Source organism: Ahaetulla prasina, chromosome 2, assembly GCF_028640845.1.
Source record: "Ahaetulla prasina isolate Xishuangbanna chromosome 2, ASM2864084v1, whole genome shotgun sequence".
Lineage (NCBI taxonomy): Eukaryota > Metazoa > Chordata > Lepidosauria > Squamata > Colubridae > Ahaetulla > Ahaetulla prasina.
The window spans coordinates 283,532,158-283,554,802 of NC_080540.1; positions in this window are offsets into that span (position 1 = coordinate 283,532,158).

Genomic DNA, 22,645 nt, shown 5'->3' on the forward strand with positions numbered 1-22,645 from the left:
CAAAGATATTATTGTAAGGACTGTGATCGGTTGGGTGCAGAGGGGATGGCCCGCTGCACCGGGGGAGCGTTTCAAAGAGTTTACAAAGAAGCGTTCGGAACTGTCGGTACAAGGGGGTTGTCTGTTATGGGGGGATAGAGTGGTTATTCCGGAGAAATTACGAGGGCATGTGTTGGAGCTATTGCATGTGGGCCACCCAGGGATTGTGAGGATGAAAAGCCTAGCGAGAAGTTATGTGTGGTGGCCACAAATGGATAAAGACATTAGCGACCGGGTAGGGAAATGCCAAGCTTGTCAGGAATCAAGGCCATTACCCCCAACAGCCCCCATCAGGGAATGGGAGAAACCCCAGGGTCCTTGGTCCAGGATCCACATAGATTTTGCTGGGCCGTTCCATGGGCAGACCTTCTTAATTGTGGTAGATGCCTACTCGAAATGGTTAGAAATCTTACTCATGAAAACCACAACAGCGGAAGCGGTAATCACAGTTCTGAGACATCTATTTGTGACATACGGGTTGCCTGATACCATAGTGTCCGATAACGGCCCACAATTCACAGCCACCCAGTTTGAGGGGTACTTGGCAGGAGAGGGCATCCGACATCGACCTTTCGGGGAACTTGCGGAATGTTTCGTACGCAGTGCCAAGGAAGCGCTATCTAGAATCAGCCCAGGAGATTGGCAATCCAAAATTGATACCTTCCTGGCAGCCCAACATAGAACTCCCTGTGTGACCACCGGCCGCAGCCCATCGGAGTTATTAATGGGTAGAAAACTCCGGTGCCCCCTAGATAGGTTAAACCCAACATACTCCCCTGATGGGTACCAAAGCACGAAGGAAAAAACCAGAACAATGACAATGGGTGACCCAGTATGGGCACATAACTATAGTGAGGGGCCAGCGTGGCTAAGGGGAACAATTGTAAGAGTGACGGGCCCAAAGTCATACTTAGTGGACATGGGGGATGGCTGAGTGTGGAGACGCCACATAGATCAATTATGAAAAAGAATACAAAATGATCCAGAAACCAAACAGCCAGACCCTGATTACCAAATATTTGAACCAACAGCTAACTCAACCCCGAGGCGATCGGAGGACTTAGCTGAGTCTGAGGAAGTCCAGCGATGCCAACCGGCTCCTCCAGAGGACTGCAGGGACGACTCTGCCAATAATCCAGGGCCGGAGGGCCCAGAGGAGGAACTGGGAGGAACAAACAGTCCCTCCAACCAGCTCGACTCACTCCCAGGGAATGAATTGCGCAGGTCAGAAAGAGTTAGGAGACGCCCTGTCTACCTGCGTGACTACGTGGAAAAATAACATGCAAATGTTATGCAAAAATTATGTAAATATGGTAAAATGTGTTCTGGGAGGGGAGGAGTGTAATGTATTTGAATTTAGGAGGGAAATTTGGGCGGGAAATTGCACGTTGCTGATTGGCTGATGCCTCAGCCAAATTACTATTTAAAGAGGGTTTTTTGCCTGTTGGTTTTTGCTGGGATCACAATAAACTAAAGAGCTGTTGTCACTTGTATCGTCTCCTGCCTCTTCATTGCCCGAACTTAACAGTAAGCATGAGTTTGTGTGTGTGTGTACAGTATATATGTGTGTATGTATAACTACAGCCTTAGTAGACCAGGAAGTAATGCCAATTGCATAAGTTTTCTTTTACACATTGTAAAAGGAACATGATGGAACAAATAGTTCCTTGAAAGTTCAAATTTAGAAGATATGGATAGGGTAAATGACATCATTTGGGGCATTGAACTCAACTGAACCATTTCTACATGGAAGGAAATAACCACAGGTAATCCTCAAAACCATTCATTTAGCGAATGTCATAACAGCGCTGAAAAATGTGACAAGACCAATACTCAGTTATGGCTGTTGCACAGTCCCTGTGGTCATATGATCTTGATTCAGATGCTTGGCAATTGGGATGTATTAACAATGGTTTCAATGTCCTGGGATCATGTGTTCACCATTTGTGACCTTTGCAGCTGGCTTCCAACAAGCAAAATCAAATCAAAATTAAAAATCAAAATCAAAGATCCACCAACATTGAATACCCTCATTGGACCCTAGATAGGGAGAGCCAGATTTTAATGCCCTTCCAGAGGCCAAAAGAGGGGGGGGCAGACCTCACCTCAAGCCAAAATATATTCCATAGTGTGGGGGCCAAAGCAGAAAAGATTCTGCTTCTAGATTTTGTCAACTGAAACTCTTTGACTAAGGGGGTTGGTAAAGGTTGCCCTGTCCCGTTTCCCTGACTTGGTGCTTATCTCTGTATTCCATGGGACCAACTCAACGGCTTTAACCGCTGAGCCATCATGCCCCCTATTGCGTCTGTAGCATGCCTCTTCTGCTGGACTGAGTGGGCAAGATTGATAACTTTGAGGAGAGATGGTTCCTCAGATAACCTTATTTCATATCGTGCTTTTGAAGGTGATAATCATAATGCCTCTGTTTCTTATCCAACACAATCATAATGAAGTCCTTGCTTGAAATATAAACCAACCACAATTTAGTGAAATTTCTAAGCCCTAAAGAATTGGCGGCCTTTTTCTTTTATTTCCTAGTATTGGGATTGCATAGAGATCTCTAGAAACAAACCCCAATTCTGGTTAGTATTTTGAAGATCACTGCACACCAAAACAACTAGAAACAAGGACAATTTTTTACCCAAATGCCATCATTCAGTTTAACTCCCACAACACTGTCAAATAATTTACTAAGACTGTATTACTATTATTCTTCTCTTCCAGAACAGTTCATACATCATCATAATTTAATATATGTGAGTTCTTAGTTAAAAGTATGGCTACAATGAACTGTATTTAGATCAAATTAATCCAATAGCCATGATTAGAACCTTGTAGCAAATTTTAGATGTCCTGATAGTGGAAAGGAAAATTATGGTAGTTAAATGAGATAAAAGGAGACAAATTAGTTAAACTTCATTCAGGCTACGTTGTAAAAAAAAGAAAAAAATAAGTCCCTGGATTTGTAGTAGCAAATTTTCCACATGAGAGCAGTAATTATTAATTAGTCATAGTTTATGCAATTCCTAAACAATGAATGAGGCCACGTTCATGGACCCATAACACCAGTGACTGGGGAAAAATGACACTTCTCATGTGCCGAAACATATGACACAAAAATATAGAAGCAAGGTAAGTGAGGAATGACTGATTCATGGTTTGTTTTATTCTGATGTCTTAAGAGCAAGGTTATGATGAGAAGCAGATCTGGTAGAGTGAATATACAAATTTTCAGCCAAGTAGAATCTATCCAATAAATCTGATAGAGAATCAAAACCTGTTTGACCATTTTTACTGGATCAAGGAGACTTCTGAAGTTGTGATTGTGAGATGTTCAATTTCAAAGCGACTGCTTTCCAAGGCTTTATATTTCAGTGTCTAATGAAAATGTAGGAGTTGTATTTGTCTTCATTTATTCATATGTCTATGGGGTATCCTAGTAAAGAAAGTAGGTTATATTAATTTATGTGTGTGATTTTTCTCCAGAATTTAACTATGTTCATCTTTGAAACAAACAATTAGAACCTTGTGGCACTTTTGATGGATATATATATATTAGATGCATTGAGTGATGTGTGCTATGGCCCATGAAAGCTCTTGCCTTTTTTTATAAAATATTGGATTTTTGGCTACTTTAAACTAACATGGTTCTCCTTCTACAACAACTTCATAGAAATCCAGTAACTTTTAGAAGATTTAGTGGCTTGTTCACACATTTCCTTTCCAATTGCTGCTAGTTTTCATTTCTTAAATTGTTTGGTTCACTGTTGTCATCTGGGCTGCCTTCTGCTATCACTAGTATTTTTACCAATGGCCTAGTGTGAAAATACTCGCCTCCCACTCAGAAGGTTGAGAGTTCAATCCTAGATAACTCTGAAGGGCATCCAGCCAGTAAACACTCAGCTCCATCCAGTCGCCCTGGCTCTATCCCAAATTAAGGGATTACAGGCAGGGATGAAATCCAGCAGGTTCTAACAGGTTCTGGAGAACCAGTAGTGGAAATTTTGAGTAGTTCGGGGAACTGGCAAATACCACCTCTGACTGGCCCCAAAGTCGGGTGGAAATGGAGATTTTGAAATATCCTTCCCCGAGGAGGGGAGGGAATGGAGATTTTGAAATATCCTTCCCCGAGGAGGGGAGGGAATGGAGATTTTGAAATATCCTTCGCCGAGGAGGGGAGGGAATGCAGTATCCTTCCCCTGGAGTAGGGTGGGAATGGAGATTTTGCAATATCCTTCCCCTGCCACGCCCACCAAGCCAGGCCCACAGAATCTGTAGGGAAAAAATTTGGATTTCACCCCTGATTACAGGGTCATAAAAAGGGAATTTTTATTTTGGTCCAAAGCTTGTATTGTGTGGTGGATACTTAAACCAGCTCAGTCACTTGTTCTTGACAGCTCAACTGAATGATACAAAGAAACTAAAGACTAGCTTGTCCATAAGCAGGCTGATACTAAGGAAAACCTGGTGTGATGGGAGAAACTAAGAAAGGAAAGATAAAGTTTAAAATGGGCTGGATTTGATTAGGGGCTTCAAAGAACTAAGATCCAGAATTGTTTCCCCAATAAATTCCGATGGAGAGGCAGATGGCAAAGATCTTGTCAGCGCTTCCATTCTAGGTTCCCCCTTTCTGGCTTTCCTGGTCATGTGATCCAAAGTGGACCTGCTATTAAGCGGTTGGAAAGAATTCCAGAAGCTACTCTCTGCATATTTTCCCTACCTTGCTTAATCTGGGATTTCTGGTGCCGCCTGAGTTGTCTGTGAGGCCGCAATAGTCATGAGTTTGAAAGCCGTATTATAAGGGCTGCCTGTGTATTTAACTTAAAAATCTCCCAGAGCCATCCTTAGTTTATCTTTTGGGATGACTTCTAAGTTAAATCCTTTTATTGTGGGTTTTAAAAAGCAGCAAAATAATTCTGATAAAGCGCAGATGAAAGAGAATAATGTATTCACAATAATGCTTTGTTTTGTAGTTCAGACTTGTGTAGAGACTATCTTTTAAAAAAACTCAAACCCTGAAATCTATTAAAGTGGAAATGCATTAATTAAACGTTGCTTCTAAATCTTTGTTCCAGTGTCTTTGGTAAGCATTATGCCATCAACCAGTTAATATATTTCTTAATTCACATTTATTGCATTAAGCAGGTTTCTGCATTCTGCGGTATAATCTCATATTTCTGGATGCTAAAAATTAGGAGAGAGAATGTGGCATCACGGACTGAAAATTCAGACTTGAGGTCTCTCAAGATTTATTATTTTGATTTATTTAGGTGTACTGGGAATATAATGTAGATACATTGTAAGCATTTTGGTGCTTTGGGAGTATATTGCCAATTCTTGTAGGTTAGCCATAATTTGCCTAACTGCAGTTTGCTGATTCAAAACATTTGATTGACTAAGCCAAATTCAAATAAATAATTCTGATGATGATGATGAATTGAGCACATGATTCTCCTATCACATCCAGGCGCATTCTTTAACTGAAATTTTTACTTGCGTATTGTATGTACTACTCTTGAGTAATACTCTTAACAAAGTTGTTAATTAAGTCTTTTTTGTTTATTCTACTTTTGTGCATAAAGCAGATTCTTGCTATATTATATAATGCAATAAATCATCTTACAATGATACTGATTGAGTTGGGCACAAATGTTCTTCAAAATAGATGGCTTTTGTGAAGACATGTGAAGTTTAAAATGTTAAGTGTTTCACTACATTTAGACTGAAAAGGTTTTAAAAGTTACCTGTGCATGTTTACACACCTGTTTTCATTGGCCTTTGTCTACCAACATCATAGCATTTTTAGACTATATCTGATTTCACATTAAAATGAGATAAGATATATTGATATATTGTTATCAGCTCAGTTCTGTTTGTACCATCCAAGAAATGTTGTTGGGTGACTCTTGTTTGTAAATGATTTATTGGCTTTTAGGTCCCTAATAATTCAGTTCTTTTACAGTTTTTTTCTTTTTTTATACAATGTGATGTGAGTTTAATTTGGATCTGGTACCCTGTTTCCCCCCAAATAAGACATCCCCTGATAATAAGCCCAATCAGGCTTTTGAGTACATGGCCAAGCGCTTACTTCAGGGTTCAAAAAAAATATGAGACAGGGTCTTATTTTCAGGGAAACATGGTATTTATGAGAATACATTTGAATTACTTTGAATAGACCTTGGCCAGGAGTTTATCTTATTTATTTATTTATTTATTTATTTTTCGTATTTTTATACCGCCCTATCTCCCTAGGGACTCAGGGCGGTTCACAGCCAAATAAAAAATATACATATAAATACAAAATAAAACATCAGTTAAAAAACTTATTAGAAATGGCCGAATAATTAAAAATAACAATATACATAATAAAACCCATTTAAAACCAATTTAAATTTTAAAATCTATATTCATGTTGGCGCTTACAAGGCTTTGTGTGGAACTACCACAAGTTAATCTTTATTCACACATTTCACTTATTTCAAAAATAAAGTTCTCTAACACAATGGTAAAGTTTATTATGATGGGAAGCAGATCCGGTAAAATGAATGTGTACAATTGGCCACATTCCGATTGCCAATTGAATCACTGACGTTTACAAAAATAATAGACTATGAAGAGATAAATAAAGAGTCCATAAATATCTGTATTTACATATATTGTTAAAAGCATTGTTTAATCAAGCCATAGGTTCTACAAACTGCAGTGGTTTGTATACTGCATACACATGCTGAGTGAAAAAGAAACACTATGATATGTGTGACACACTAAATCACAAATTAGTTAATTGTATTTTAGTCTAGCATCAAGAGAATGCAGTGTTGGCTAATATGTTGTATGAATGCAGATAGTCATGTCAGTGGTATAAGCTATCATTAAGGTTGAGATCAACCCTGACTGCTCTTTAGAAGGCCAGATCCTGAAGATGAAACTCAAATACTTTGGCCACCTAATGAGAAGGAAGGACTCGCTGGAGAAGAGCCTAATGCTGGGAAAGATTGAGGGCAAAAGAAGAACGGGATGACAGAGTGGCTGGATGGAGTCACTGAAGCAATAGGTGTAAGCTTAAATGGACTCCAGAGGATGGTAGAGGATAGGAAGGCCTGGAGGAACATTGTCCATAGGGTTACGATGGGTCGGACCCAACTTCGCAACTAACAAAAACAAAATCATTAAGATTAGCTAGGTTTGGTAAAGTTTGACAGTACCGTCAATGACTTTTCCTGACACATGATTGTGAACTGTGAGATTAGTTTGTGTTGGTTCAGCCTTGAATAATTTATAGCATAGTGTATTTTTATCCATTTCAAACTCTGACCTGGAAGTGACAATAGGTTTTAAAAGTATTTTCTACTTGGTTATAAAAGATTTGCATGAGCTTTCTGAATATGAGCTTAAAGACATTTGTTCATTTTTTGGCCTGCTGCGATGTTTACAAGTCAAAAATCTTAGACGTCAATTTGTCAAACCAATTTGCCATGGTTTGCTCATGGAAAGTTTGTACCTTCCCAGATATGGAAAAAAGAGGAAAAACATTTTGTACCGGAAGAGTTGTTGTTGACTGCTGATTTCATTTCACTCCAGGGGAGAAAAATTCTCTCTTTACCATAAAGTACTTTTAGGAACATTCAGCTGAGTTAGGCATACTTAATCACCTGTATGAGAAATCTAAATTATGGGCCATTTCACATTGCATGTTGGTTTTGCTTAGCAGATTGTCAAAATTCGGATAAGGGCCAGATAGTAGTTAAGATGAAACACTTGGAAGAGATAAACAAGGTTTGGGAAAGATTTTTTTTTACAGTATACTGTATGTATGTGTGTGGTTTTACATACATGGCTTGCCTTGGCTTACTTAGCATAGCCATAGTCCAGCATGTCATCTGAAAATTGGTGGCAGCTTTCCCTGCAGCATAATTTCTGTGATTCTAATATTGTTTTTACCTTAGGCCTTTTCCAACTTGGTGGCCTGGGGTGTGAGTGGCAGGCAAATGTGCACACGTGTGCCTGCCCTCCACTCACATAAATGGAGCTTCCTGCACAAGTGCAAGCACCCTCCACTTGTGTAAGTGGAGCTTCACGTGCGTGCATGCACTTGCCTGCCACTCGTGCGAGTGGAGCTTCACACGGGCTTGCTTTCCCATTTCTCCCACAGCCCAGTTTCGAACAGGGGGACCCCTGCCTTAAGCCATAACAAAGCATGGAATGAGATGAACCAAATGTGATTTCATCAAATATAATTTAAAAAAATATTTTACCTTCTGTTTGCCAGATTTGTTTTTTTAAAGAAAACTAGCTCAGTATATTAGGAAACTACACACATGCACGCACACACACACACATATACAGATAGTCCTCAACTTATGACCACAATTGATCCCAAAATTTCTGTTGCTAAGCAAGACATTTGTTAAGTGAATTTTGCCCCTTTTTACGAACTTTCTTGGCACATTCGCTTGTTAAGCGAATCACTTCAGTTGTTAAGTTAGTAACACGGTTGTTAAGTAAATCTGGCTTCCCCATTGACTTTGCTCACCAGAAGGTCGCAAAAAGGGATCACATGACCCTGGGATAGTGCAACAGTCATAAATACAAGCCAATTGCCGAGCATCAGAATTTTGATCACATGACCATGGGGATGCTGTAATGGTTGTAAGTGTGAAAAGTGGTCGTAACTTGCTTTTTTCAGTGCTGTTGTAACTTTGAACGTTCACTAAATGCCCTGTTGTAAGTTGAGGACTACCTGTGTCCGTTTCAGATTTGCAACAAAAAAAGCTTTGCAAAGCCTTGTTGCACCTCTCAAATGGCATTTTAAATTTATTAAATGAAGATGTAGTCTTTTATCCTGCTATTTTCAAGTCTATATCTACCTTGCTTTCCCTTCCCTTTTCATATTACATCTATCAGAGTGAAGTCAAAGCTATATCCAGTGGTGGGATTCAAGTAATTTAACAACCGGTTTTCTGCCCTAATGGTTTCTTCCAACAACCAGTTTACCAAACTGCTCAGAAAGTTAACAACCAGTTCTCCTGAAGTGGTGCGAACTGGCTGAATCCCACCATTGGCTATATCTGTTTAGTATCTTTCTAATTTTAAATTCTTCATAATAATGAGTAGACTATAAAATCCCCCTCTTTTATTCTTTAAGAATTTATGAGGTTGGCAAATCTGGATCCACAGCTCAACTACATTCCAGTCATAAAGAAGATGGTTTCATTAACTGTGCCATAAAAAAAAACTATGTAGTTCTTTTGATGCTATAGTAAGTCCTCTCCCATCAGCCATAATAGGTGCTATTAGGACTGTTTCCCTTGGTGTTTTAGTGACTAGGAAACTTATTATGATTAGGATTTAGGAAAATTCAGGTTTTATTTTATTTCCCCCCCTCTTTTTATTTTTATATTCTAATAAGCTGGTCAGACATTTAAGTTTGCATTAATAAAATAAATGCAATAAATCAGGTTTGCAATAAAAACCTGATGAATGATAATGCTGCTGCTTTGACTTACTGTGTGTTGCACCGTGTCAGAACAACCCTAAAAAGAAAACAGAATTCCAGTACTTCTGAAGTACTTGTGAAGAAGAGGAAAATTTGGTAGGGTAGGTGTGACTTAAATAAGTTTGAGAAAAGACATAGCTGGGAGTGTTTTTTCTCCAGGAGTTACAAGTCAAGAGCCCTGTCCTCATTTGCATGTCTTTACCTTGAAAGAGGGAAGGACAAAAGTAGAAAGAAATGATACGAATTTCATGGAAATTCCCATTTTGCAGTCTGTTGTATTAAAGTTCTGTAAATGATTATGACTGCTGTAAATGTATTATCAATGTAGGTCTTGAGGTTGCTTCTTTGAATGGATTACCTTCATGTGTGTATATATGCATTCATTCCTCCTAGCACTTCCTGCTCTTGAATTTCTGAACTTGCATCATCGCTTCTTCTAATTGCAGTCTATGGGGATTTAGAGTCATACAGGTCATGGTTGTCTCTAAGGCTTTTGTTCAAAAGGACTTTCTTTATTTTTCCTTGAAGATGTTTCACTTCTCACCGAAGAAGCTTCATCGGTTGTTCAGAGAAGCAAAAATATCTTCAAGGAAAAACAAAGGAAGTCCGGTTGACTTTTTGAAAAAGCACCTTTGGGACATTCTAGATGTCATGTTTTCAAAGAGCATGCTTTGATTTGAAGCATCTCCTTCTTCCTCACTCCCGCCCAAAAGTTCTGAATTTCGGGTGTATGGAATAGTTAGCAACAATTTAATATACAGGGCATAAGTGTACACTCAGTTCTAAGGGCTCAGGCCCCTATATTTTTTATTTTATTTATTTTGTCAAGCATGTATTTTATGACAGATACAAGTGTAAACGTAATTATAAATACATGTAAAGGATATGAATAAAAGAAAACATTAGACAGGGATGGTAGGCACGCTGGTGTGCTTATGCACCAGCCCCTCTTAGGAATGGGGTGAGGTCTACGGTAGACAGTCTAAGGTTAAAGTTTTGGGGATTTGGGGAAGAAACCACAGAGTCAGGTAGTACATTCCAGGCGTTGACCACTCTGTTACTGAAGTCATATTTTCTGCTGTCTAGTTTGGATTGGTTTACCATGAGTTTGTATCTATTGTGTGCTCTTGTATTGTTTTGGTTGAAGCTGAAGTATTCATTGGCTGGTAGGACATTGTAGCAGATAATTTTATGTACAATGCTTAGGTCAGACCGAAGACGGTGAAATTCTAAGTTGTCTAAACCCAAAATTTCGAGTCTGGTGGCATAAGGTATTTTGTTGCAAGCAGAGGAGTGGAGGACTCTTCTTATGAAATATCTCTGGACTCGTTCAATTGTATTAATCTCCGATATGCAGTGTGGGTTCCAGACAGATGAGCTGTATTCAAGAATTGGTCTGGCAAAAGTTTTGTACACCCTAGTTTGCAGTTCAATATTACTGGAGAAGAAGCTACATAAGATTAGGTTAGCAACTTGTAATGCTTTTTTAGCAATGCTGTTACAGTGAGCTCTGGCACTTAGATCTATTTATTTAGATCTATTTGACACTATATGTCAAATGACCTGGCTTTTACCCAAAGGCAAGCACATCTGTTTCCACGTGATACTTATGACAATTCAAATTGCTCAGATTCCTTTGGGGAAAAAAACAAATGTTCACTCTTAGCAGTGAACAGCATTCACATTTTCTAGACACACTTTCCGTGACACATTTCAAACAATGAGCTATACTCTGCCTTTATTTAGCTGCCTCCCCCATGAATGTATCTGTACAGCGAGTCCTTTGAAGCAAAATATGATTGTTGAATATTATATAACAGAAGATGTATTTCCAGTGTTTTGAGAAAAGTGTGCCATATAATTATAGGGACATAAAATGGAATGTACTCATTTGCATATCTGTGCATATGGCTAAGTGTTACAAAGAACGGAGGGATTTTGCACAAGAGATGCTGCTGTTAGACAGTACAGCAAGTTTTGTCTTCTTCAAGAGGTGGCTTTTATAGCTTGCCATAAAATTTTTGAAGTCAGCATAGCCTTTTGTAATGTTTTTGTAATGACGTGTACAGTATTTGCATCGATTGTTGTATAATTTTTATCCATTTCCTTGTCTTCTCTGGCCAAATCTCCCTCACCCACTATCTTTTGGAACACTTGAGTGACATAAATTCAGGTGGAATCTGTTGCACCTTTTCTGCCAAAGGAATTTTATTAAAAACCGTAAGCTTTCATGAGCTACAATTCACTTCACCAGATGCATGGACTGAATAAACTGATGTGGATTTGAATTGGAATAAGGTGGAGGAAAGGGAAGCAGGTTAGATATGCAGATGTGAAACAGATTACAAGTACTTTATCAGTTAACAATTGTAATGTGTTAAAAACCCATTGCTACAAATTAGCAATTGCAATGTGTTAAAAACCTGTTTTGTTTGTTGAGATCTTTTGGTGTGTGTGAGTTCTTTCATTCTGTCATTTCTGTTATAGTTTCATTTTTACTAAAATGGCCAATTTGAAATCTGCAGTACAGAGGCCAGGGAGATTGAAATGTTATAATACTACTTTGCTCCTGTTTTGAGGTCTATTGTAAAATTAATTCTGAGTCCATTAATTCTTTGGTGCAAAGTTTGTCCCATATATCCTATGCAGAATCTAGAAGGACATTGCTGGCAAATGACGGCATTCATCACATTGGAAGAACAATATATGAAGGGACCTTGGATTTTCTCCTGGCTTCCTCAACTTGCCTCATCCCAATTTAAATCCTACGTTAGTTTAGTATTTCGTAAGTTTTCATGGATTTTTATGTGATATAGGTAGTCCTTGACTTACAACAAGTCATTTAGTGACTGTCCAAAGTTATAGCGGCACTTAAAAAAGTGACATGACCGTTTTTCACACTTACGACTGTTGCAGCATCCCCCCATGGTCTCAAGATGGTCCAGATGCTTGGCAACTGATTCATGATGGTTACCGTGTCCTGGAGTCATGTGATCTCCTTTTGCGAACTTCTGACAAGCAGAGTCAATGGAGAAGCCAGATTCACTTAATCATGCTTCCTTCCAGTTGGTTTTTTATTTTTTTTTATTTTTTTTATTTGCATTTATATCCCGTCCTTCTCCGAAGACTCAGGGCGGCTTACACTATGTCAGGCAATAGTCTTCATCCATTTGTATACTATATACAAAGTCAACTTATTGCCCCCCAACAATCTGGGTCCTCATTTTACCTACCTTATAAAGGATGGAAGGCTGAGTCAACCTTGGGCCTGGTGGGACTTGAACCTGCAATATTGCAGGCAGTTGCTGTTAATAACAGGCTGCATTAGCCTGTTGAGCCACCAGAGGTTTGACAGTGTATTATCAAGGAAGGAGATATCGTATTGATACAGTGCTTAAGGCCAAAGATTTTCTTTCTACCGTGCTGAAACTTGAAGTAGAAATAATAGAAAAAAGAATTCAAGAGACTCAAATGGGTGTGGAAGCTGAGGTGATTCTGGTGATGTTACCATCTGAGGAACAACCACAAGAACAAAGACTGACGAGGGGAATCTGAGGGAAAATTTTTATAAAATGTTTTATAGATGGCATTTAGATCCTAAGAAATTATCGTGTATGTATCCAGATATGCAAGCAAAATGTTGGAGATGTAATTGTGATGACGCTACATATTTTCATATTTGGTGGACTTGTAAGGATATAAAGGCCTTTTGGATAAAAATTTGGTGGATTTTACAAAATGTTTTGAAAAAGAAGATAAAGATCCTGCCGCAATTTTTTTTGTTGGGAATTATTACGGACTGTACAGTAATTGAGACTAAATTGATTTTAAATCTAATAACAGCAGCAAGATTACTAATAGGACAATACTGGAAGAAAAAAGAAGTACCTACAATAGAAGAATGGATATTGAAAGTTGCCAATTTGGCTGAGATGGCGAAGATATCAGCCTTTTGAAAGACAATACAAGAAAGATACTTAAAGGAATGGAAAAATGGATTGACTATATTCAACGTAGATATCAGACTAAGAGTTATCAGACTGTTTTGAATGATTATGATGTATTATTTTGATTGTTTTGGGGAAGTTAGGAATTGATGATTGTAGGGGTATAATTAAGTTGGGACGAAATTTTTAGCATATGTTTGTTTTATTTTTAACTATACCTTGTGCTCGTTCCGGGAAGTCGGGGAGGGTTGTGAAGGGAGGGGAGGGGAGGGGGAAAGGGAAAATTTTCTGTAAAACTTTTTGAATAAAAAAAACAAAAAAATAATCATGCTTCCAACTTAACACTGAAGTGATTTACTTAACAACTGTGGCAAGAAAGGTCATAAAACGGGACAAAATTCACTTAACAAATGTTTCACTTAGCAACAGAAATTTTGGCTCAATTTTGGTCATACATTGAGGACTACTTGTACTAAATAAACTCTTCTTTATAGTGTCCCAAGATTCTTTGTTAAATTATGGGCCCCTAATGTACCTAGCTCACTCTTGCTCTGTATCTACACTGTTAGTAGTAATTGCAGAATTCTAATAATGCAGAAGCCTATATGGAAATTTCAGCATTCCAGTTGTAAGGGACATAAAAGGAGAAAGCACAATAGAAAAACAATCTTTCTCTACTGGAAATGTTGGAAAGCTAGCACTAGGTGTAAGGTTCAGATTGCATGGCCTGTTGGAAATTGCATAGCATCTTGAAATTTTTGAAGCTGTTATGATTGTGGTTTGGTTTTATTCTGTGTCGAAGTTCTTTATGCTGTATTTGGATATTGTTTTTCTTATCTGTTGGTGTGAGCTTAGAATTGGTGGTGACGAAATGAAAGGAGTAGATACTGAAATTTTGTTTCCTTAGGCTGAAGAATAAAAGACAAAAAGCATGTTGAAAAATAATAAAGAGATTAATCTTAGGGTGGAAGAAAATGAGCAGTTTACACAAAAACATAAAAGAAAATGGATATTCCTAAGGCAATACAGAAGCATTGGTCTTTCCAGCAGTTATCTTGTCACTGATACTATAATATATAGCTGCGGCAGTTGAATTACTAAAAGAGTACCAGAAAAAATAAGGATCCTGTACTGTTACTGATTTGCGGATGGTCTCTGAAAGTTCTATGGAATTGAGAACTGAATCAATACACAACAAAATAAAGACTTAACTGTTTTCTTGAGTGATGATATATATCAGTTCATGGCAGATGATTTTGCTTCCTTGTGCACTGTTGGCTGTCCTTTGCTTCCTTGGCTGTCCGCTGTGAGAACAATGGCTGGCTTAAATGAGCCAGGAGTCCAGTCCAGCAGGGCAGAGTTTATATTCTCAGTAAATCTGTACAGTGATCCAGATTCAAAGAAGTTATTTAAAAAATCTAGCACCTATAGAAAACTTTCAAAGAATCTATGATTATTCTTGGGGTCATGCACCATTCTAGAAAAGATACTTTTGATTTAACAAGATAATAAAGGCACACTTGGGTGCCCCCTGCATCATCCTTTTTTCTTTGAAGCCAAATTGCTGTACAGACATACTGATCAGGAAGAAGAAACTCAATATATTATGCATGAGCTTAGAAACAGCTAAATAACTAAAAGAATGATTACTCCAGTAGTGGGTTTCAATTTAGTTTGGTACTGGTTCACTTATGTGCATCTGAGCAGGTGGGCAGAGCCTGCCGTTGCCGCTACTGGTTTGCCTGATCCGGGGCGAACCAGTAGCAATCCACCACTGGATTACACCCTTTAAGGCTGAGGGAAGCTGGGAAGACAATGAATAAAATGAACGGGTGGGATCAAAGAGATTGCTAGAATAGGGGCCTCTGGTGGCTCAGACTGCTAAGACAGTCTGTTATTAACACAGCTGCTTGCAATTACTGCAGGTTCAAGTCCCACCAGGCCCAAGGTTGACTCACCTTTCCATCCTTTATAAGGTAGGTAAAATGAGGGCCCAGATTGTTGGGGGCAATAAGTTGACTTTGTATATAATATACAAATGGATGAAGACTATTGCTTAACATCGTGTAAGCCGCCCTGAGTCTTCAGAGAAGGGCGGGATATAAATGCAAATAAAAAAAATATATATCACTAAAAGAGTTACAAGTTAATAGTAGAAACAGATCAATATGCATCTGTCCATGTAGTTATCATAAATCCAACAATGGCATTTATGTGTTCTTTCATTGTTTATAGTGAGGTTGCATTTATTTATTGCTTTTTTACAGTATATAACAGAACCGGGTAGAATCAGTCCCGCCATAATAATTCAGATATTCTCTGAAATGAAACTGGATATACTTGCTGTTGGATGTCTAGCAATTTGGTTTGAGTTAAATTGGCTAAACTTCCATCTTGGAAGGTTGTGTATGAATATATTTGGTGCCCCTGTAGAGAAAGATCTTAATTTCAGCAACCAGTTTACCTGAGATACTGGTGACATGGTCCATGGTTTAAAAACCATTATGTCAGGAGATGTTTTAGAATCACAGAGACTGTGCTACCTGTGATTTACAGGACACTGAACAGAATGAGTTGTTGTCACTTAACTTCCCATACTCATGCTAGTACCAGAACAATAATAACACAAGATTTATGTGTTGCTGACACATGAGTTCGAAAGGTTGTTCTTCTGACTACTTTGGCACGTGGTGGATATTAGAAAAAGACAAGTAGTATGTGTAATTGGCAGCATTGTCTTAGTTGGTGGCTGGGCAGCTGCCCGGCCATACATTCTTCACGGAGGTAAGCTTAATAGCTAAACTTTTATTATTTGGGTATCCAGTGGTGGGGATTTTATTTTCCTGGATTGTGGCTTCAGCAACAGCATGAGTTTCGGGCTGATGGTACAGGTAGGGGATTTGATGCCGATTTTCATGTATGACATATTGTTCCATAAATGCTTTGTTTTAAGCTGCTACATTTCAAATTCTTGTAAATATATTACAGTGGAAGGGCAGGTCCTAATTTATTTTAAATCAGTAAATGTTAAATTAGTCTGGGGAAGAACATTTAGCATTGTAAAGAAAAATAGGATTAAACAGGTTTGAACTAGTCGCCTTCTCTTTTCTGTCTGTGTCTTGTCAAGTTTTATATTCTGATTGAGTGAAGTCAGTCTAAACTCAACATTCCTTCTTGCCAAACATAGTCAGAAGGTTCCAGGTTCTTATGTGAAAACCTAAATAAACAGCTATAAATTTAACTGACAGGATGTATGCTTGCCAAAGTTAAATTAGGTGTGTCTTGATTCCAGGCACAGTGAATATTATCAGGTGTATACTTGCCAGAACCTCGTATTGCTTTGCTATTTGAGTTGCCTTGTTGAAGAAGTTGTCACTTTTAAATATTGTTGAGATGCTGCTGTGAGTGCCCATAACATAAAAAATAGATGTTATGTAGCATAATCTCAAAACTGAAAATATTTAATCCATTTAACAGTAATAGAGAACTGTGTGTTTCTTTAATCCCATCCCGTCATTCAACAGACCTCTTGGCCTCATCTTCTTGCTCTTCTGGTCAAATACTTTTACAAGCAGTCAGAACCACTAAACTAAGCTGAAAACGTGTTTATATGTCTTTTAAATAGTCACAGACTAGATTTTCAAGCTTTCTGAAGTCCTGGGCACATGCGCTTTCCTTCTGAATGCACAGTATGTTCCAACAGAAGAGTCTAGAATGAGGAGTTTAGAATACTTTTTTCCCTTCATTTTTGAGTACTGTATATGCAAACTGTTGTACATTCATTGAATTAACTCATTATCTCTGGGAAATTTTGTGGCAGATTCTTGGCTGAATAAAGAGAGAAGATAATTACCTAGTTGCATCCCGAAAGTATACCTCTGTTGTCTTAGGGTATTTCTGATGAGGATTCTGGTCAGACAAAGGATCACAATAGATCTCTTTTTGATCTGTTAATGTGTAGGTGGTGTGTTATGCATTCCCACTCTGTTTTTTGTTGTTGTTGTTTGGAGAAAAGCCATGATAACAATACCAGTCCTTCATACTTGGGCAGTGTTTTCAGCAATTAAGACAAGTAATCCAATGCACCCTGTTTTCCTACTTCTCTGTTTTCACCCTGTGGCATGACATGGAAACTTGCAAAGAAATTGAAATGCAGCTTTCGGATTGCCAGGTACACTCATATTGTAGCACACAGGGAAAAATAGCAATAGCACTTAGACACGTATACTGCTTTATAGTGCTTTACAGCCCTCTCTAAGCAGTTTACAGAGTTAGCATATTGCCCCAACACTCTGGGTCCTCATTTTACCACCCTCGGAAAGATTGGAAGTCTGAGTCAACCTTGAGCCCGGTGGGATTCTAACTGCCAAATTGCAGTCAGGGGGCAGTCAGTAGAAGTAGCCTGAAGTACTGCATTCCAACCACTGTGCCACCACAGCTCTATGGTCTAAAATAGACCATAAAAATATGGAACATAGAATGTATCCTACCTTCATCGCCAATACAATGTGTGGGTCGAGACACAGTCGAGGAGTCAAACTTCCAGCAGCAATGTTTTTATTAAGATAAGGACTCAGTATAAACCAACATCCAGTTTCCGGCTAACAGCCCCTTTTAAAGGGAAACAGTCAGCCTTTAACCAATAGCTTTAAAATATGTCCCACACATGCGTGGCATAGGAAAAGCCTCTGCTCACGCCTGCATGGACATAACCCCAACTCTGAACACCACAACATTCCCAGTTTCTGAAATGAGCAGCCTAGGTCAAGGCGATGTTGTGTAGACTTCACACTGAAATTACAAGGGTTTATGAAGAGAAGAGTTCATTTTTGGAAGTTCTATTAGATGCCACCGAGCAGGTTTGAAGCCTCTTCTGTATATCAGGTGTTGCTGGTAAATAATTGGAGCTGTTACATGTATTTATCTGTAAGCTTTTAAAAATGAGATATCCTTTTCTCTTTGCTTCTGTATAACAAAAATCTGCAGGGTGTGTGTTTGTGTGTGTGTATATGTTTGTTTATATTTCTTGGTGTTGTGTAAATGGTAAGGATGCTCCATGTTTTACCAACACCATGCAGAATTTACCTACACTATGCAGGTATGGGGGATAATGAAATGAAGAGGTTTCCATGACATATTAGCAGCTCGCCTGAACATAGCCACAGCAGGTAATAAATGTTAGGGATTAAAGTCCTTTCCATTTTGCAGCACAATCAGTTATAGGAACTATCCTAATAGGTCTAACAATTAAGAGATAAGATAAAGATAAGAATCAAAGGGTAAAAAGAGTCATAATACCATTCATGGTTTAAAAAAAACAACCAATGGGAAATAGAGCAATCAATAGGCAAGTTCTTCTCCAAAGTTCAAGAAACAAGGTTCCAGTCTGTCTAACAAGATTGAGGGGTTAGTCAAGAACTGTTGTCAAAATTCAGATAGAGGTCAACTTATCCTTGGAGATAAAATAGCAGAGCTTGGTTTTTAAAGAATTCCATAGTCATAATGCTTTCAAGTGCTTGAATGAACCCAGGCCAGGTATCTGAGTCTTAATATTTCCTGGACTTTGTTCAATCGCAAGTACTACATCCTTGACTATGGATGGATGGATGGATGGATGGATGAAGTTCTCAGTAGAGAAGAAGTAGATCAGTATTTCATGCTTAAGCTTATATATACTGTGTGACAAAATAAATAAATAAATAAATAAGTATTTCTGTATCTGAAATACAGGAGAACAAATAGATAATATCTCTCAGAGGAACATTACTTCAGTCTGGAAATTATCTGGGGTTTGGTTCTCATCTCAGAAGCAGCACTGCTTCATTACTTTCGTGAACTGGGTGGTTGGATCCATGCTTCATAACTTGAGTCTAGGTTTGAGGGTAGCCATCTCCTTAAAGCAGCCAAGTCTTTCCCCCCCTTAAATTCATAAAATTGAGCTGCTTTAAAGAGGAGCTGCTGTTCACTTTCCCAAATAATCTAAGTCACATAATAATAATAATAATAATAATAATAATAATAATAATAATAATAATAATAATAATAATAATAATAATAATAATATTATTTTAATTTGTATACCGCCCTTCTCCCGAAGGACTCAGGGCGGTGAACAGGCAGATAAAATATAAATACACACAATAATTTAAAAACAACCCTTAAAAAACTAATTTAAATGCCCAAAACGTTAAAAAACCTACTCCCCTGTAAAATAACATACCGTATATACTCGAGTATAAGCCGAGTTTTTCAGCACGTTTTTTGTGCTGAAAAACGTCCCCTCGGCTTATACTCGAGTATATACCTTATACCAGTTTTTTTCTTCTTCTTTTTCACATTATACCGGATGGTGCAAACTTGGCGGGCTTTTGCATTAGCGCGAAGCCCTGCGGTGCAGTGAGAGGGCGGGGCGGGGGAGCCGCCAGCCTTCTCGGCTGAGGGAGGGAGGCTTTCCCTGCTGCCTCATTTCCCTCCCTCGGCTTATACTCGAGTCCCCAGTTTACCCCAGTTTTTTTGGGTAAAATTGGGGACCTCGGCTTATACTCGGATCGGCTTATATTCGAGTATATACGGTACTTTTAAAAACCCCATCCAATAAAAATAAAAATCAGGCTAGTCCAGCCATATGAAATAAATAAGTTTTAAGTTCGCGGCGAAAGGTCCTAAGGTCAGGTAATTGTCGAAGTCCGAGGGGAAGTTCGTTCCACAGGGTCGGAGCTCCCACAGAGAAGGCCTCTGTCTTCCCAATCATTTCTGAAGCATGCATAGTATCAATCTCCATACAGTTCGCACAAATCTTCAGTTATATCTGTAGATTATATATTTTAAATAGAATCTATTTATCATACTGAGGAAGACTGGTTAATTTGACTTCAGTCTGCTTGACCAGGTGCTAAATCCTTGGAGGTGACTTCAGAGTTCTTCATATGTTACTTTTATTGTGTAAAAAAACCCTACTTGCCATGGATTAAGTAGTCTTTCTTGAGAGGGACTGCTCAGGCACTTTGAAACTAGAGCACAGTGAACAAATTTGCATGTGTTTAACCAGATCAATTAAAATCAGATCAGATAAACTTAGTTGAAAACAGATCAGTCATTGATAAATTAGACTGATTTTAAGTTTGTGTATTTTTCTCTGCATGGATGGGTTTAGTGACCTTGTGCATTGAGCTATCTCAGCCTGTTTAATTAATTTGGCATTTGGCCTATTGCGGGAAAATTAATTTATTCAGAAATCAAATTAACCAGATTGAAATTTGCAATAATTTCTGGATATCTTCAAAGAGTTGGATTAATTTTTACTACCACAAGGGATCTAAAGGTCTCAATTTGTTTCAATTTTGGATGAAAAGGTGGCAATATTACAGTGTTTTGACCCAGGAATAACAATTCTATATGTTTAATTTAACTCCCCCCCCCATCATTTTGTGTTTACCCGTTTTATGCATAAAATGGCTTGTGGGTTTCAAAGAAGCAATGGTAAACTTATTTCTCAAATTTAGCCTTTCCCAATCTGATTTCTTTATGATGTACTGCAGTAGTAGTCAACCTAGTCCCTACTGCCCACTAGTGGGCGTTCCAGCTTTCATGGTGGGTGGTAGGGGTTTTGTCCGATACTGAAGCACTTTCTTTTTTTAAAATTTAATTGACTTTAAAAAAAACTTCATAGCATTATTTAAAAACATTTTCATTAGGTTTTCATAAAATTCCACGTGACAATTTAAATTTCTGAAAATATATTATTTGTATCGCCCGTGCATAAGTTTAGTTCACGTTACGTAAGTGAAACTAATGGCACTATAGTGCGACCGCAAATAAAAGAGCCTCGTCCCAGAATAGCTCACGGATCTCCCCCCACACCACTCAGCTGTAACAGACAAGCCGGCGCCCCTCCCCAAAACCCAATCCACAATGCGCGAGAGGCATGTGCAGACGACGATACACGGTGCATTACTGTGGAACCGGTGGGTGGTTAAAATTTTTAAATCTTCCCTTTTCCTCATTCAAACCTCTAATTCTCAGAGCTCCTTCCATCATTCTATACTGCATCACCACCACTTGATCTTCATTTTTATCCAATTTGATTTGCATTCCCCATTCTATTTTCTATTTGTTGATTTGACTGAACAATTTCTTGCACCTCCTCCTCCACCACCTCCAGTCTTTTGCCAAACCTTGAAAAGCCATCAAGATATCTTCTCTTATTTTTTATTATTCTCTTTTATTTCTTCTCTTATTTTCTCATTATTATCCATAATCTCCTTAAACCTTTCTTCAGACACTTTCCTTGCTCTTTAATCAGATCTTCTAAAGCTGGTTCAGAACCCTTCTGCCCCCAGTCTTAGGTGGTTTAGTAGCCATTTCAGTTTTAAAATTCACAAAATATAAGTCTAGAAACTTCTTTTCCCTTTAAGTATAGGAGAGCTCAGTTCACTTCATTAAAATCCACACATAACATTTCTTATCTTCTTAGTTGCACAGACTGTTTAAAATTCCATTCAGCAGTTTCACTCCCGTTCAGGCGCCATCTTTATGAGTCAATTAAAACAAAGGAAAAAAATTCTCTTTTTAAAAGGTAGAAGTCAGGAAATCAAAAATACTTGCAATCCAATAATTGTCCGCTTGCATTCATTCCGTCTGCTTAAAGAGATCCATAAAGATAAGACAATTAGCAGAGATGGACACTTTCTTCTTTTCCTGCTTTTGCAGGAGCGCACTGAAGTCGGAGATGGCAGGATTATTTATGGGACCGTCGACCCTTCGAAGCTCTGCTTAATTAAAACAAAGCCTCTGGGCAGGTCTACCAACATTTCCTGTTGCTCTTATCTTACCCTTTCATCCAGGGAAAAAGATTAAAGCCGGCTTTTCTTGGCTTTTACGATGTTCAGTGCGGAGCCCCATTAATTAGGGCTCAGCGAAGAGGTGGAGCCACCCGGAAGTCCCTTTTTTTAAAAATTTAATTGACTTTAAAAAAAAAAACTTCATAGCATTATTTAAAAACATTTTCATTAGGTTTTCATAAAATTCCACGTGACAATTTAAATTTCTGAAAATATACTATTTGTATCGCCCGTGCATAAGTTTAGTTCACGTTACGTAAGTGAAACTAATGGCACTATAGTGCGACCGCAAATAAAAGAGCCTCGTCCCAGAATAGCTCACG